Source organism: Aphelocoma coerulescens, chromosome 10 (genome assembly GCF_041296385.1).
Source record: "Aphelocoma coerulescens isolate FSJ_1873_10779 chromosome 10, UR_Acoe_1.0, whole genome shotgun sequence".
NCBI classification, from domain to species: domain Eukaryota; kingdom Metazoa; phylum Chordata; class Aves; order Passeriformes; family Corvidae; genus Aphelocoma; species Aphelocoma coerulescens.
The window spans coordinates 21,420,785-21,435,744 of NC_091024.1; the positions used below are offsets into that span (position 1 = coordinate 21,420,785).

Here is a 14,960-nt window from a genome sequence, read left to right on the forward strand (position 1 = left end):
GGGGAAAAGCATCCGAACAGGGGGCCTCGTTTTGTACAGGAATGGTACAAAAATATCCAAAGAGCAGGAATCCAATGGGATTTACATGTTCCTTGGAGGCCACAATCCAGTGGGAAGTCTGAGAGATGGTAACAAAACCTAAAAAGGCAAATTAGCCTAATCTGCTCAAAGCCTCCAATGGCCACATTCCCTGGCATTGCTGAGGAATTCAGCCGAGCTCCAAGCAAAAGGTGAGCCCCTATGGAATCCTTTCTGGGAGACCATATCCAGCTGGGACTCTTCCTGGAGAAGGCCATGGGATATGGGTTATCCCAGGTCCAGAGAATATGTCATTTCCTGGGGAAAAACACTTGGATCACTTATTGTTTTAGGCTCACCAGTCACCCGGGCTATCCAAGTCCATCCTCCCCAGCAGGGAGAGCGGGAGCGCGTCCGGACATGGAGAATTTCTGGGAGAGCCCGGGAGAAGGAAGAAGGCTCCAGCTTCACAGATCTGTGTCATAACCCATCCTGTCGGCCGCTCCTGTTTAAACCTGGTGGATTGGGCCTCTTGGATTCAACCTGAGCAGCGCTAATTGCTGGGAATGAAGCAGCCTTTGGTACTTCTTTTCCACAAAACCTCTCCATCCTGCCCTTCAATCCTGTTGTAAACACGGGAAAAACCTAAAATTCCGTTTTTCCCCCCCTCTCCCCTTCACTTTGCCTCCTCTTTTCTTGCAGGCTTTGGGCTATCCAGGCTTGGATGTGGATTAGGCAGAGCACCCTGTAAGCTCAGCTCCAGGTGGGATTGCAGCGGTGTTGGAAGCACCAGGGATTCTCCCAAGGTTTGGTGTGAGGAGCTGCATCTTGGGAGGGGCTGGGATTTTGTGCACTTTTGGGGTTTTTTTTTCCTGTTTGCCTTTTGGGCCAGCTCAGAGAAGAAGCTGAGGGGGGTTCCCAAATTCCTTTCCAGCCCTTCAGAGGAGGCACAAAGCCATGTGCAGCTGAGGAAAGGGATGTGAGGAGAATGGCAATAATGGAGCCTCGGGACTCTGCACTTCATTCTTTTCACGTGTTTGGAGGTGCAGGAAATGCCAAACCCCACAGGAATTCTGTGTCTGTAACATTGGGTGCAACCTCTTGAAACCCAAGTGCTCAGAGTGGGGTTTTCCCAAGGGTAAATCCCGATGTGACATGGCAAAGCTTCAGTGAGGATTTCCAGGCTTGACTGGACAGCTTTTGGGAAAGCTCAGGAGCCAAACAATATCAGATTTCTATGGGATTTGGATCAAACGTGGCGTTTAAATGTGGGACAGCTCAGCTCCCCGGGTGGGAAAGTGCTTGGAGTAGCCAGGCAGAGCCGTTTTTGAGAATTCCAAGCATTGTGTCCTTACGCTCCTTAATACAACGTTTAAATAATTGATACAGAATGGAGACAGTATCAGGGGGATTTCTTAGAGTGGCAGGGATGTTTTTTCACCTGGCAGTGTGTCGGGATAGTCAAGACTCCTTATGTCAGAATTAATTGGTCTTCCTTCTTTTCCCTTTTGTTCTTTCTAGATTGTGGCTGAGTGGGGAGAATGTTTGGGATAAAGAAACGAAATGCCCGAGGGAAGCTTCGTGTTGCCGTGGGGCTGCTTTAGGCAGAGACACTGGACATGAAATTCCAGGGATGTTCCCCTTGCTGGAGTGGGAAGCAGTGGAAGCAGTTTGCTGCCAAGTGCAAAGAGCATCCAGATGCAGAGAAGTCTTTAGAAAAGCACTCCGGATGTGCAAATGAGGGATGTGTCTTCCTGCATCTCCTGTTGATTTTCTCTGTCAGGTTTTGGAGGGGTTTCTCTCTGTGATTTCCTGCGATCCAGGTGCATCCCTTCTTTTGTCCAAATCCAGTGCCAGAGGATTGAACAGCTGATGAGTGGGGTCTGGGATGAAAACGGTTCTGCTAAAATGAGGGAAGCAATGCTGGAAGAGAAATGAGCATCTTTTTAATGCCTGGTATAAAAATGCTGGAAAAGGGCACTTTTTATTTGATATGGTGTTATTCTTCTTGCTTTTTTTCCATGGATAAAATTTCATGGTGAGCAATCATAGGAGAAATAGGAAATGCAGGAGTCTTGGAGTCCACAGTGGGATTAACTTTGCTTTTCTGCACTCTTTCAAGACAGGAAAAACCACTGAAGTCGTCCCAAGAGCTTTGGTATTAGAGCAGCCAAAGCCAGCTAGGGCCCCCCTTGTCCTGCCCATAGTTTGGATAAGTCACAGGCTCCTCTTCTCTGTGTTGGGATGAACTGCCTAGGGAATGCCGTTTCCAGCAGCCTGGTGTGCTGGAAAAAGGGAGAAGGGAAGAGGGAATGTGGTGCCAGAGCTGCGTGCCATCGGGTTGTGTTTCCCTCTGCGGACAGAGAGTGTCTGGGCTGAGGTGAGATTGCTGGGAGTGCTTGGACGAGCTGTGCAGGAGACAGGGAGTTGGGGATTGCAGCTGGGGATTGGAACCACTGCCTTAGGTCTGCTTAGTCAGTGTCTGTGTGAAGTGGGATTTGCGCTGGAGAGGTGCTGTCGGGAGCAAAGGACGGAGTAAATCCTCTCCGGGGATGCGCAGGGAGGGAGTGAGTTGCAGGGAAGGAGAGTATTTCTAAGCCGTGTCAATATTTCCCTGAAAGTGGGGCTGGAGCAGTGAGGGGGGTGCTTGGGTTTGGCCTGGGCCTGTCAGGAAGAGCCATAAACGAGCCAGCCCAGGCCCTGACGCCTGCATGGATGTTTGACACACTTCTACAGAAAGCCAAGGCAGTCATGAATGCAGAGGACAAATTGCAGGCGACTGCTTACGATCTGTGGGGAATTTCCTTTGGAATTACCAGTCAGAGAGTGCATGCAGGCAGAGCACATCTTTTGGCTTTTTCTGGTTTGTCGTCTCCTGTCTGGCTATAGAGAGTTTTGTGCGCTGCCGTTCAGGAAGCAGCGTGTTTTCAGCTGGAAATTTGGGGTGGGTTTGTTTCCTCAGGGTCTGGGGTCTTTCCTGAGAGAATCACCCTCCCATAAATCCCCCGGGTTGTTCTACACAGCTGCTTTGGCCCTGGGTCAGAGAGAGAGAAGGGAAATGACTTTTTAGGGCATTGAAATTTCTCCAGGCAGGAGTGGGACGTGGTCTTGCCCCTCCCCAAAGCCGTGCAGGCGCATGGGAGTAGCTCAGTGCCGGCGCAGCTCTCTGAGCAATAACAACGCTTGGGAGGTTCGAGTGTTGATAACAACTCTCCTTTTCCCCTGGGAATGCGCCCGGGCCGCCGTGTAGCGGCCGCCGTGGGAGCGGTGCCTGCGGGCGGCGGGGTTTCCCGCGTGATTGACGGGGCCAGCGGCCAATAGGAAGGCGGGGCGGGCCGAGGGCTGGCCAATGGGGAGGCGTGGCGCGGCTGCCGTGGCCAGTTTGAGTGGGCAGGCGCGGTCGGCGGGGGACAGGCGGGCATGGACGGGCCCGGGCGGTGAGCGAGGAGCGGGAGAACGGGATGGGGAGCGGGGGAACGGCATAACGGGACGGGGAGCGGCATCGGGGCGGGCCCCGTCCCCCGGAGCTGTGCGGATGCCGCGGCCGTGGGGGTGGCAGAGCCTCCGCCCACCCCGGGCGCTTCCCACCCTCCCCGATCCCGGCCTGAGCCGGCCTCTTCCCTGCAGGGATTACGAGGCTCAGATCCGGAATTACCGAGGGCCCGAGCCGCTGGAGCCGTGGGAGGGGGTGTTGCCCCGTCCCTGGCTCGGAGCTGACTCCGGAATGGTTTGCAGGTCCCTGCAGTGGGCAGGGCAATGCCTCCTGCTCCAAGAGAAGCAGAGCCGCTGGCCCGGGCTCCTGGAGGAGTGGGTGAAGGTGTTCGTGGGTGACAAGAGGCACAATGAACTGCTGCCAGGCAGCCCAGGATTGTTCCCAAACGTCATCCCCTGGCTCTGTAAGTTGGTAAGGTCTTGTTGTCCCCAAGCCCATATCCAGAGCCTCGCTCTGGGAATAAAGTAATTCCTGGCTTTCCAATACTAAAAACGCAGCACCAGAGCAGGATTCTGTTAACCTGATCATTTGGGGGATAGTTGGCAAAAATTTATGGTGGGCCAGGTTGGACTTAAGCTTTTAACACTCCCTGGATTCACGGGATCGGGGATTCCAGTATGCACCACACAGGTTTTTTTCAGGGAAATCCCTTGATCCCCTAATCCGTATGAGTTCAAAGCAAAAACCCCAGGGAGCTGAAGGCAACAGGATGTTTCTTGGGAATGTTGAAGTCTTCAGTGTGTCCTAATTGTTAGGTTTGAATTAATGCAGATGGTGCAGGATTGTGTGTTCAGACTTGCTGGTTTAGGCATGGCCAGGTCTGGATTTGCATTTGTGGGCACTGAGTGTTCCTTGTGTCAGCTTTAGGTCTGGATTGGTGGGAATTGTCGGAGAAAAGAGAAGGGAATTGAAATGCAGAGCTCTGTTCTTGGAGAAAGGATCAGGATGGGAGAAAAGAGGGTGTGGAACTGCTGGGAGCTCCTGGAGTGAGGGAAAGGATGCAAGAGTTGGAGACAAGAGCTGTGGAACAAAGCCTGAAAAGGGGGCAGGGCAGGGTGGTCACCGCGGGGGGGCGCGGGGGGGGGGGGGAAAGGGAAAGAATCCCTGCTCCAGGAATCCAGCAGGGGCCAGGAGAGGATCATTTTGCATCCACCGTTCTCAGTGGAATTCTAATAAGGAAGGTCGAAGGAAAGTGATTCATTTGTTTGTTCTTAGGTTTGGAATGAAAGGTGCTCTTCCAGAGGGGAATATTCACCTGTTAAAATTCTGTTGGATCCAGGAAAAGAGGGAGGCAGCAGCTGGGGAATGAACGGGTGGATTTTTGGCGGATACAGGCAAAGGCATGGGCAGGGGCACTTAGGTAAAATACACTTCATGGGCAGCACCAGGAAAAGCCTCAACTGCCCTTTTTTTCCAAGCTCTGACATTCCAGAGGAGTAAGCAGTGGTCAGCACATGGCTCTCTAGAATTCCTTGGATGGCCAGTGCTTTATTGGGAAGAGGTGACATTTGGAAAGGAACAAATCCGGGGATATAATTCCTGATAGTGGGGCCCTGGTTTTGATATCCTTCCAGCACCCGAACGCAACAGAGGGAATGCTGGAGGAGGAGGTGGAAAACGCTGTCGCTCCGTTGGTGGAATTCCTGGGAAATGGAAAGCAGCAGAAGCAGCAAGAACAGAGTTGGAAGCAGGCTCCAGCCGGGTAAGGCAGACACCAAATCCTTTGGAATTAGAACTGGGCAGGGGTGGGAAGAATTAATTCTTACATTCCCATGGATTCCTGAGCAGGATCCTGGCAGGGAAGACTGCAGGGATCGGCCTGGGGACTGTTCCCGGCTGGGGGCAGCGAGGCTTGGAATTGGCTGAAGGGAAGAAAGAGGGATCCTTTGAGCACAAGGATCAGCTGTGAAATGTGGAGATGGCATCAGACAATTCCTCGGGAGGGTTCGGTTCCTGGGCCAAATGGATCTCCTGCCTTGTGAAGGAGCTCAGAGATCTGGGAAGAGCCCAACCAACACAGGAAATGCACTGGCAGATAAAACTGCTGGGGAACGGTGGGGAAAAGCATCCGAACAGGGGGCCTCGTTTTGTACAGGAATGGTACAAAAAATTGTCTGAAAGAGCAGGAATCCAATGGGATTTACATGTTCCTTGGAGACCACAATCCAGTGGGAAGTCTGAGAGATGGTAACAAAACCTAAAAAGGCAAATTAGCCTAATCTGCTCAAAGCCTCCAATGGCCACATTCCCTGGCATTGCTGAGGAATTCAGCCGAGCTCCAAGCAAAAGGTGAGCCCCTATGGAATCCTTTCTGGGAGACCATATCCAGCTGGGACTCTTCCTGGAGAAGGCCATGGGATATGGGTTATCCCAGGTCCAGAGAATATGTCATTTCCTGGGGAAAAACACTTGGATCACTTATTGTTTTAGGCTCACCAGTCACCCGGGCTATCCAAGTCCATCCTCCCCAGCAGGGAGAGCGGGAGCGCGTCCGGACATGGAGAATTTCTGGGAGAGCCCGGGAGAAGGAAGAAGGCTCCAGCTTCACAGATCTGTGTCATAACCCATCCTGTCGGCCGCTCCTGTTTAAACCTGGTGGATTGGGCCTCTTGGATTCAACCTGAGCAGCGCTAATTGCTGGGAATGAAGCAGCCTTTGGTACTTCTTTTCCACAAAACCTCTCCATCCTGCCCTTCAATCCTGTTGTAAACACGGGAAAAACCTAAAATTCCGTTTTTCCCCCCCTCTTCCCTTCACTTTGCCTCCTCTTTTCTTGCAGGCTTTGGGCTATCCAGGCTTGGATGTGGATTAGGCAGAGCACCCTGTAAGCTCAGCTCCAGGTGGGATTGCAGCGGTGTTGGAAGCACCAGGGATTCTCCCAAGGTTTGGTGTGAGGAGCTGCATCTTGGGAGGGGCTGGGATTTTGTGCACTTTTGGGGTTTTTTTTTCCTGTTTGCCTTTTGGGCCGGCTCAGAGAAGAAGCTGAGGGGGGTTCCCAAATTCCTTTCCAGCCCTTCAGAGGAGGCACAAAGCCACGTGCAGCTGAGGAAAGGGATGTGAGGAGAATGGCAATAATGGAGCCTCGGGACTCTGCACTTCATTCTTTTCACGTGTTTGGAGGTGCAGGAAATGCCAAACCCCACAGGAATTCTGTGTCTGTAACATTGGGTGCAACCTCTTGAAACCCAAGTGCTCAGAGTGGGGTTTTCCCAAGGGTAAATCCCGATGTGACATGGCAAAGCTTCAGTGAGGATTTCCAGGCTTGACTGGACAGCTTTTGGGAAAGCTCAGGAGCCAAACAATATCAGATTTCTATGGGATTTGGATCAAACGTGGCGTTTAAATGTGGGACAGCTCAGCTCCCCGGGTGAGAAAGTGCTTGGAGTAGCCAAGCTGAGCCATTTTTAAGAATTCCAAGCATTGTGTCCTTACGCTCCTTAATACAGCGTTTAAATAATTGATACAGAATGGAGACAGTATCAGGGGGATTTCTTAGAGTGGCAGGGATGTTTTTTCACCTGGCAGTGTGTCGGGATAGTCAAGACTCCTTATGTCAGAATTAATTGGTCTTCCTTCTTTTCCCTTTTGTTCTTTCTAGATTGTGGCTGAGTGGGGAGAATGTTTGGGATAAAGAAACGAAATGCCCGAGGGAAGCTTCGTGTTGCCATGGGGCTGCTTTAGGCAGAGACACTGGACATGAAATTCCAGGGATGTTCCCCTTGCTGGAGTGGGAAGCAGTGGAAGCAGTTTGCTGCCAAGTGCAAAGAGCATCCAGATGCAGAGAAGTCTTTAGAAAAGCACTCCGGATGTGCAAACGAGGGATGTGTCTTCCTGCATCTCCTGTTGATTTTCTCTGTCAGGTTTTGGAGGGGTTTCTCTCTGTGATTTCCTGCGATCCAGGTGCGTCCCTTCTTTTGTCCAAATCCAGTGCCAGAGGATTGAACAGCGGATGAGTGGGGTCTGGGATGGAAACGGTTCTGCTAAAATGAGGGAAACAATGCTAGAAGAGAAATGGGCATCTTTTTAATGCCTGGTATAAAAATGCTGGAAAAGGGCACTTTTTATTTGATATGGTGTTATTCTTCTTGCTTTTTTTCCATGGATAAAATTTCATGGTGAGCAATCAGAGCAGAAATAGGAAATGCAGGAGTCTTGGAGTCCACAGTGGGATTAACTTTGCTTTTCTGCACTCTTTCAAGACAGGAAAAACCACTGAAGTCGTCCCAAGAGCTTTGGTATTAGAGCAGCCAAAGCCAGCTAGGGCCCCCCTTGTCCTGCCCATGGTTTGGATAAGTCACAGGCTCCTCTTCTCTGTGTTGGGATGAACTGCCTAGGGAATGCCGTTTCCAGCAGCCTGGAAAACAGGGAAACAGACAATGCTGAAAATTGAAGGGATTTGGACGCGTAAAAACGAGCTGTTCGTTCTTCTCCGGTGCGAGGGGTTTGATGTTGGTTGGCAGCAGAGTTTCCTGGTTGTCTTCTACTCTTGCTCATTCTCAAAGTCAGTGTAGGATTTCCAAAGAACCTGCAACAGAGAAACCTCTCCTCGTGTTTGTTCCGGGCACACGGAGATACCGGGAGGGGAAGAGAAGGGGTAAAGATGAGATTTCCCTGAGAGAAGGTTCGGAGATCGGGGTGCGTTCACTGGCGCCACGGGCTGGGATTAGGGCTGAGCGGCACCAACCCCGGTGCGCATTATCCCCTCGGCTTTCCCCTCCTGTTCCAGCAGGGGATTCATGGCCCTGCCGAGAGACAGATGTTAATTAGTGAGTGCCAGGCCGAGCCGTGCCAGCAGCAGGTTCTGTTCGAGCCGGTGCTTTACTGGCACGTTCATCAGCCACACTCTCTAATTAAAGTCCTGGCGTTTGTTCCTGATTTTCTTTCACTCTTGCATCCAACTTTCCAGCTCTTTTCTTCTCTCTGTCCAGTGTGTCTTTTGTGTTGCTTTCTTGTCCTGTGTGCTCCCCATGCCATTGCCTTTCACTGCCTCACTCTCTCTTGTTTTTCTTTTAAGAAATAAATACTCACTCTTTATTTAATAAACACCGCAGAGAGGAGAGGGGGGAGAAATGTTCCCTTACAGCTGTGAAGTTGAAGCAGACAGCAGAGTTCCGTGATAGGGATGTCCTGGTGTTCTTTTAAGAAATCCATACTGACCTTTATTGAATAAATTCTGCTCAATCCCTCTCCCTGTTCTGTCTCTGTCTCCCTCGCCGCCCGCATCTTTCTCTTTCCTTCTTTCTTGCTCTCCTTTTTCCTTTGTGCTGCAGTGTGACTGTATTTCTTTGTCCCTCTCACTGTCCTTTTGCCTGTCCCTGTCTGCATCAGCTCCTCGGTCCCTCTCCCTCATGGTGCCCTTCTCTTGAGAGCCCCCTGTCCTGCTGCCCATCCCTCTCTTTCCCCATCCCTCTGCTGCACCTTCCCCGTGTTTCCAGCCAAGAAACACCCCCTTTTTGGGGGATGTATGCATGGAAATGGCTTTATTAAAGTGCTGTTCTGCTTTTTTATGAAAGTTTGTCCCGTTTTGTGCCTTCTTTGGGGGTGAGGAAAAAAGGCTGGGGGGGGGGGGGGTGGAGACTCGGGGGCTCTGAATGTCACTTGGGGCACCCCAATGTCCCTGGGAGAGCCACGATGCAGTGGAGGAGCAGGTGAGTGGGGAATGAGGGGGGCCAATGATGGGTGCCCTCCCCCAGAGGGGCCCAAAACTGCCAGAAAATCCACCGGGAGGGATGTGTGTATGACAGTGTGGAATCCCCAAACCTGTCAAGTTCTTTGTTTTTACATCTATAGACAAATGCTGATTTAGATGTAGATTCATTTTGAAATAAGCCAGCCCTCTCTCTCTCTACTCTGTTGCATATAGGAATATAAGAAACTGGGACTAGAGATGAGCAAGTTTTGAGAATAACGAGGCGGCGTTTTTCTGTAGGAAGGGAAGAAGCGAGTGCCTGGCGCCAGGAGCCGAGAGGCTCGGGCTGCAGGAGCTGCAGAGCGCCCTGAGCCGGCTTTTGCCTCTGCTCTGTCCGTGCCCCGCAGCGCGGCCCGGCCCCGGGCTGAGCTGGGCGGTGCTGCTGCCGCCTGGTGGCGAGAGCGCGGCACTGCCGGCCCCGGCACGGCGCCCCGGCGCTGCTGCCGCCCGGGGCCGGGGGAGCCGAGAGGGCGGCGGCCTCGGTGGCTGCCGAGCGTGGCAAGGGCAAGGAGCGAGCGGGGCCGCGTCTGGCAGCGGAGGGGAGGGGCGAAGGACGGTTCGGAGCGCCAAGGGACACGGGCGTGCATGAGCGGGGCCAGAGCGCTGAAAAGGAGCGGGCGCCGTGCGGGGCGGTGACCGCGACGAATGACAGCGCGGGGGGCGGCCCGGCGGGGCCGGTTTTGCCGGGCAGCAGAGGCGCGGTCGCAGCTCGAGCCGGGGCGGGGAGCACCGGGCGAGCACGGTCGGAATAGAGCCGCCCGCGTGCCGCTCTCAAGGGGGCGGCTCGGAAAGGAAGGCGCAGTTCGGCGCTTTCGGGACGGCGTAAGTGGCGTTTTTATTCGAACCTGCCAGGACCTTGCAGAGGGTGGATGACACTTCCGCCACACTCAAGATGGCGGACGCAATAGGCCCCTGGGAGAGGTGTCCCTGCCGATGCCTGCCGCCGGTCGCGGGACCGTCGCCCGCCTCCGGCGCCGGTGACCCCACCACCCGTGTCCTCGCACCGGGGACCACCGCGGAAAATCGCGCGGAAAGCGCGGGGCCGGCGTCGGAGTCCGGGCTGGATTCAGGCAGCTGAATAGACAGAAGCTCTTGTGGGGGGGGGGGGGGGGGGGGGGCCTTGTGCGTACCACACTAAAGATGGCGGCTCGACCGGAAGTGGCTTCTGCCAGCACCCAAGATGGCGGCAAAACCGGAAGTTAGGTCATCGCCACACTACAGATGGCGGTCGTTTACGCTATTTTCTGACCTTCTCAAGATGGTGGCAGGGAAGGCCCCCTCTAGCTGCGTCTATTCGGCTGCCTGAACGCGACGCCGACACCAACGCCAGCCCAGCGCTTGCACGCAATTTTCTGAGGCGTTTCCCGCTATGCGGACACCGACTGTGGGGTCAGCGGCGCCTGGGGTAGGCGGGAGCATTCAGGCAGCCGATTAGACGGAGCGGGGTCCTCCACCGCCGCCATCTTGAGAAGGTCGCATCGCCACATTGGTGTGGTCGCGGTAATTTCCGCCCTTCTTCGCCCGACGTGGCAATGGCGGGGAGTCCGGGGAGCAGCGCTGCCGGGCCGGGGGCACCGGGGCGGGTGCTGCGGGCTCGGAGGTGAGCGGGGAACGGGGACAGTCCCGAGCGGACGGTGGGGGCCGCGGGGGATCGGTATTCCGGCCCAGGGATGGGTGTCCCGGGACAGGGGTGGGGGTCCCGGCCCAGGGATGGGTTGCTGGACTATCTAATAAGATTATATAACGATCGTACGAGGAGAACTATGTAAAAAATCCTCCCTTGTTACCCTTCTCCCAGCCCCGGTGTGTTTTCAGGATCCTGGGGGCAGAGTTTGGGTCTGGACAAGGCTCTCGGGCACAGGGTGGGATTCTTGGGGTGCAGGACGAGGATGTGGACTCGATGCTCCCTGCGGGTCCCTTCCAGCCCAGGGAATGCTGCGATCCTGTGCCTCTGGGGGTGAAAGAAAGGGGATCGCTGGGGTTTTTGCCCGCTGTGTTCACGGCCCCGCCGGCTCCGGGCGGGTTAAAGGCGCAGCTGCCCCGAGACAGCGGGACCGGCCGGGGCTGCTCGCTCCCGGTGCTGCCGCCTTGTGGGGAGAGCCCGGCACTGCAGCCCGGAACGGCGCTGGACACGGGATCGGCGTGGAACAGCAGCCCAGGGAATGCTGAGGCACCCCAGGGAATGCTGAGGTATCCCAGGGAATGCTGAGGCGTCCCAGGGAAGGCTGAGGTGTCCCAGGGAAGGCTGAGGCGTCCCAGGGAATGCTGAGGCGTCCCCTGCCCGGGGCACTTGGCAGCAAATCCCTGATGTTGAGCGGAAAAAGGAAAGTTCTGGGTTAGTGGGAGGAGGTTTCTGGAATGGAATTGGGACAGGTGCTGATCCACGCAAGGAAAAAGGAAAGTTCTGGGTTAGTGGGAGGAGGTTTCTGGAATGGAGTTGGGACAGGTGCTGATCCACGCAAGGAATCACGGGGTGGTTTGGCTTGGAAGAGCCACCGAGATCGTTTACGCTCTGTTTGTTGTCCGATTCCACAGCAAAGAACATCCAGAACTGGCACCTCACCCTCACGGACAGCAGGAATGTCTTGCATAGCTGTTGTTTTGGAATGGGAAGGGCCGTTGGGAGCTCTGGCAGGACCAGGTAAGAACAGAAATGGGATCATTCCGGCTGCTGCTGGAGGTGGTTTTCTGCTTTCAGGCTGTTCTTCTGACTGATCCTTTCACAGCACTGTTCTAGGGCACATTTGAGGGTAATTCCAGGAATTTCAAAGCAGATGAAAACTGGTGGGGAAAAAATGTGAACCCGATCCATTTCTGGTAATTCCAAGCTTCTCCCACAACACCGTTCCAGGGGAAAGCTGATGAAAGGGTGAAGATGCAGAGGAGCAAGTGCTGTAAACCCCCCTGGCACTCTGACAGAGCAGACCTTGCAGTACTCGCAGCAGATCTCTTGGAGAAAGTGTGGGATGGCAAGGTTTTCCAGGAAAGCAAAAGGAGGGCAGAGATGAGGGAATAGGCTTCCAGTTATTCCTTTAGCTGAAAGCCTGGGGGAATTGAGAGGGGCCACAAGAACTGTTTGTGTAGGAAAATGGGAGTTTGGGGGCTGAATCGGAGTTTCTCTCTGGGGCATTTTTGAGGGAAAAGCTGAGGTGCTGTTTAAGGGAGGGAATGCACATTTTTGGGGTGGAAAAGGTTTAGTCAATATTGTAGAGGAAGTAAAATGTTGGGGGTAAAAGTGGATGCAATCTGGAGGGGACAGAATGAATATTTTGAAGGCAAAATGGGGAACTCAGTAGTGGACAGAGGGGGAACATTTTGGAGGCAACACTTGACAAACTCTCTGGGGTGGAGAACGAAGACATTGAGGGAAAAATGAGGTGGTGAGCGGTGGGCACGTAGGGAAGGTTGTGGGGGTAAATCTTGAGAAAAGCCCCGTGGTATTCAAGAAATTCTTGGAATCAGGACGGAGGAATTCAGCGGTGGAAAAGCAGGGGAATTTTGCGGGGGTAAAACTTTAAAAGATCTAAGAGTTGAGAGTGAGTGTTTTTAGGTGAAAAGGATGTCTTGTTGAAGTTGGGCATCTGGATTGTGGCATTTATGGATCAGAGGGTGTGTTTCCAGAAAGTAGAAGATAAAGAAGACTCCCAAAGCCTCGGTAGCTGTGTTAAGAAATCCCTGCCAGGGAAGAAAGGTACCTAAACCTCCTAGAAGTAGGGACTAATTAGCATGGGAAGGGAAAAACCCAGCCCAGTGGGAGAGAGCAGGCCGGGTAAGGGAAAAGAAGGATGCCCTTAAGAAGAAGCAGGGAGGGGGAATTTCTCGGTTTGCTAAAATGTATCAAAAAGTTTGGAATCTGGGTCTGTGTGGAGGCCGGGATTTTCTCGGCCACATCCAGAGCCCAGCACTAGGAATAAAGTGATTCCAGGCTTTACAACGCCAAAAATGCAGTACCAGAGAGTTCTGTTGTCCCGAGGACTTGGGGGATATTTGGCAAAAATTTCTGGGGGCCCAGGCTGGACCGAGCTTTGCACACTCCCCGGATTCACGGGATCGGGGATTCCAGCGTGCCCTGCACGGGTTTTTCAGGGAAGTCCCAAATCCATGTGAGCACGAAGCAGAATCCCCGGGGAGCTGAAGGCAACGGGATATTTCTTGGGAATTTTGAAGGATTAGGTGAGTCCTCAGTGTTAGGTTGGAATGAACGCAAATTGTCCGGGAGTTGCTGGTTTAGGGATGGCCAGGTCTGGATTTGGATTTGTGGGCACCGAGCGTTCCTTGTGTCAGCTTTAGGTCTGGGTTGGTGGGAATTGTCGGAGAAAAGAGAAGGGAATTGCAATGCAGAGCTCCATTCCTGGAGAAAGGATCAGGATGGGAGAGGAAAGGCTGTGGAGCTGCTGGGAGCTCCTGGAGGCCAAAAGGATCTGAGGTCCGGGGGCAAAAGCTGTGGAACAAAGCCTGAAAAGGGTGCGGGGTGGGGCGGGAGGGGGAGGAGGGCACCGCGGGGGGTGGGGGGAAAGAGGGAAAGGATCCCTGCTCCGGGAATCCAGCAGGGACCAGGAGAGGATCATTTTCCATCCACTGCTCTCAGTGGAATCCTAATAAGGAAGGTCGAAGGAAAGTGATTCATTTGTTTGTTCTTAGGTTTGGAATGAAAGGTGCTCTTCCAGAGGGGAATATTCACCTGTTAAAATTCTGTTGGATCCAGGAAAAGAGGGAGGCAGCAGCTGGGGAATGAACGGGTGGATTTTTGGCGGATACAGGCAAAGGCATGGGCAGGGGCACTTAGGTAAAATACACTTCATGGGCAGCACCAGGAAAAGCCTCAACTGCCCTTTTTTTCCAAGCTCTGACATTCCAGAGGAGTAAGCAGTGGTCAGCACATGGCTCTCTAGAATTCCTTGGATGGCCAGTGCTTTATTGGGAAGAGGTGACATTTGGAAAGGAACAAATCCGGGGATATAATTCCTGATAGTGGGGCCCTGGTTTTGATATCCTTCCAGCACCCGAACGCAACAGAGGGAATGCTGGAGGAGGAGGTGGAAAACGCTGTCGCTCCGTTGGTGGAATTCCTGGGAAATGGAAAGCAGCAGAAGCAGCAAGAACAGAGTTGGAAGCAGGCTCCAGCCGGGTAAGGCAGACACCAAATCCTTTGGAATTAGAACTGGGCAGGGGTGGGAAGAATTAATTCTTACATTCCCATGGATTCCTGAGCAGGATCCTGGCAGGGAAGACTGCAGGGATCGGCCTGGGGACTGTTCCCGGCTGGGGGCAGCGAGGCTTGGAATTGGCTGAAGGGAAGAAAGAGGGATCCTTTGAGCACAAGGATCAGCTGTGAAATGTGGAGATGGCATCAGACAATTCCTCGGGAGGGTTCGGTTCCTGGGCCAAATGGATCTCCTGCCTTGTGAAGGAGCTCAGAGATCTGGGAATCTCCCTGGCTATTCCCTGTGTGAGCCTTCATCTCCATCCCGCCTCATCCCGATCAAATAAGGGCCCGAGATGTGTTTAGCAGCAAATGCATTCCTGTAAAGAAAGCCAAGAGCAAAGAGCATCCAGATGCAGAGAAGTCTTTAGAAAAGCATTCCAGACGTGCAAATGAGGGATGTGTCTTCCTGCATCTCCCGTTGTTTTGCTCTGTCAGGTTTTGGAGGGGTTTCTCTCCGTGATTTCCCGCAGTCCAGGTGCGTCCCTTCTTTTGTCCAAATCCAGTGCCAGAGGATTGAACAGCTGACGAGGGGGGTCTGGGATGAAAATGGTTCT

The 14,960-nt window shown here is 53.5% G+C and overlaps 2 long non-coding RNA genes across 3 annotated transcripts; both read left to right on the forward strand.

Moving 5' to 3' along the window:
* Positions 1–383: 383 nt before the first annotated feature.
* Positions 384–2,300, forward strand: LOC138116639 (uncharacterized). 2 transcript variants are annotated; one of them, XR_011154262.1, is made up of 4 exons: positions 384–599; positions 721–824; positions 1,540–1,841; positions 2,141–2,300. It is a non-coding gene; the product is annotated as an uncharacterized lncRNA (long non-coding RNA). The 2 variants fall into 2 exon arrangements; XR_011154261.1 differs by lacking the exon at positions 2,141–2,300 and having other exon boundaries at positions 1,540–1,949.
* Positions 2,301–5,953: 3,653 nt separating this feature from the next.
* On the forward strand, positions 5,954–7,324 carry LOC138116620 (uncharacterized). Its single transcript, XR_011154246.1, has 3 exons — positions 5,954–6,169; positions 6,291–6,394; positions 7,110–7,324. It is a non-coding gene; the product is annotated as an uncharacterized lncRNA (long non-coding RNA).
* The last annotated feature ends 7,636 nt before the right edge of the window (positions 7,325–14,960 follow it).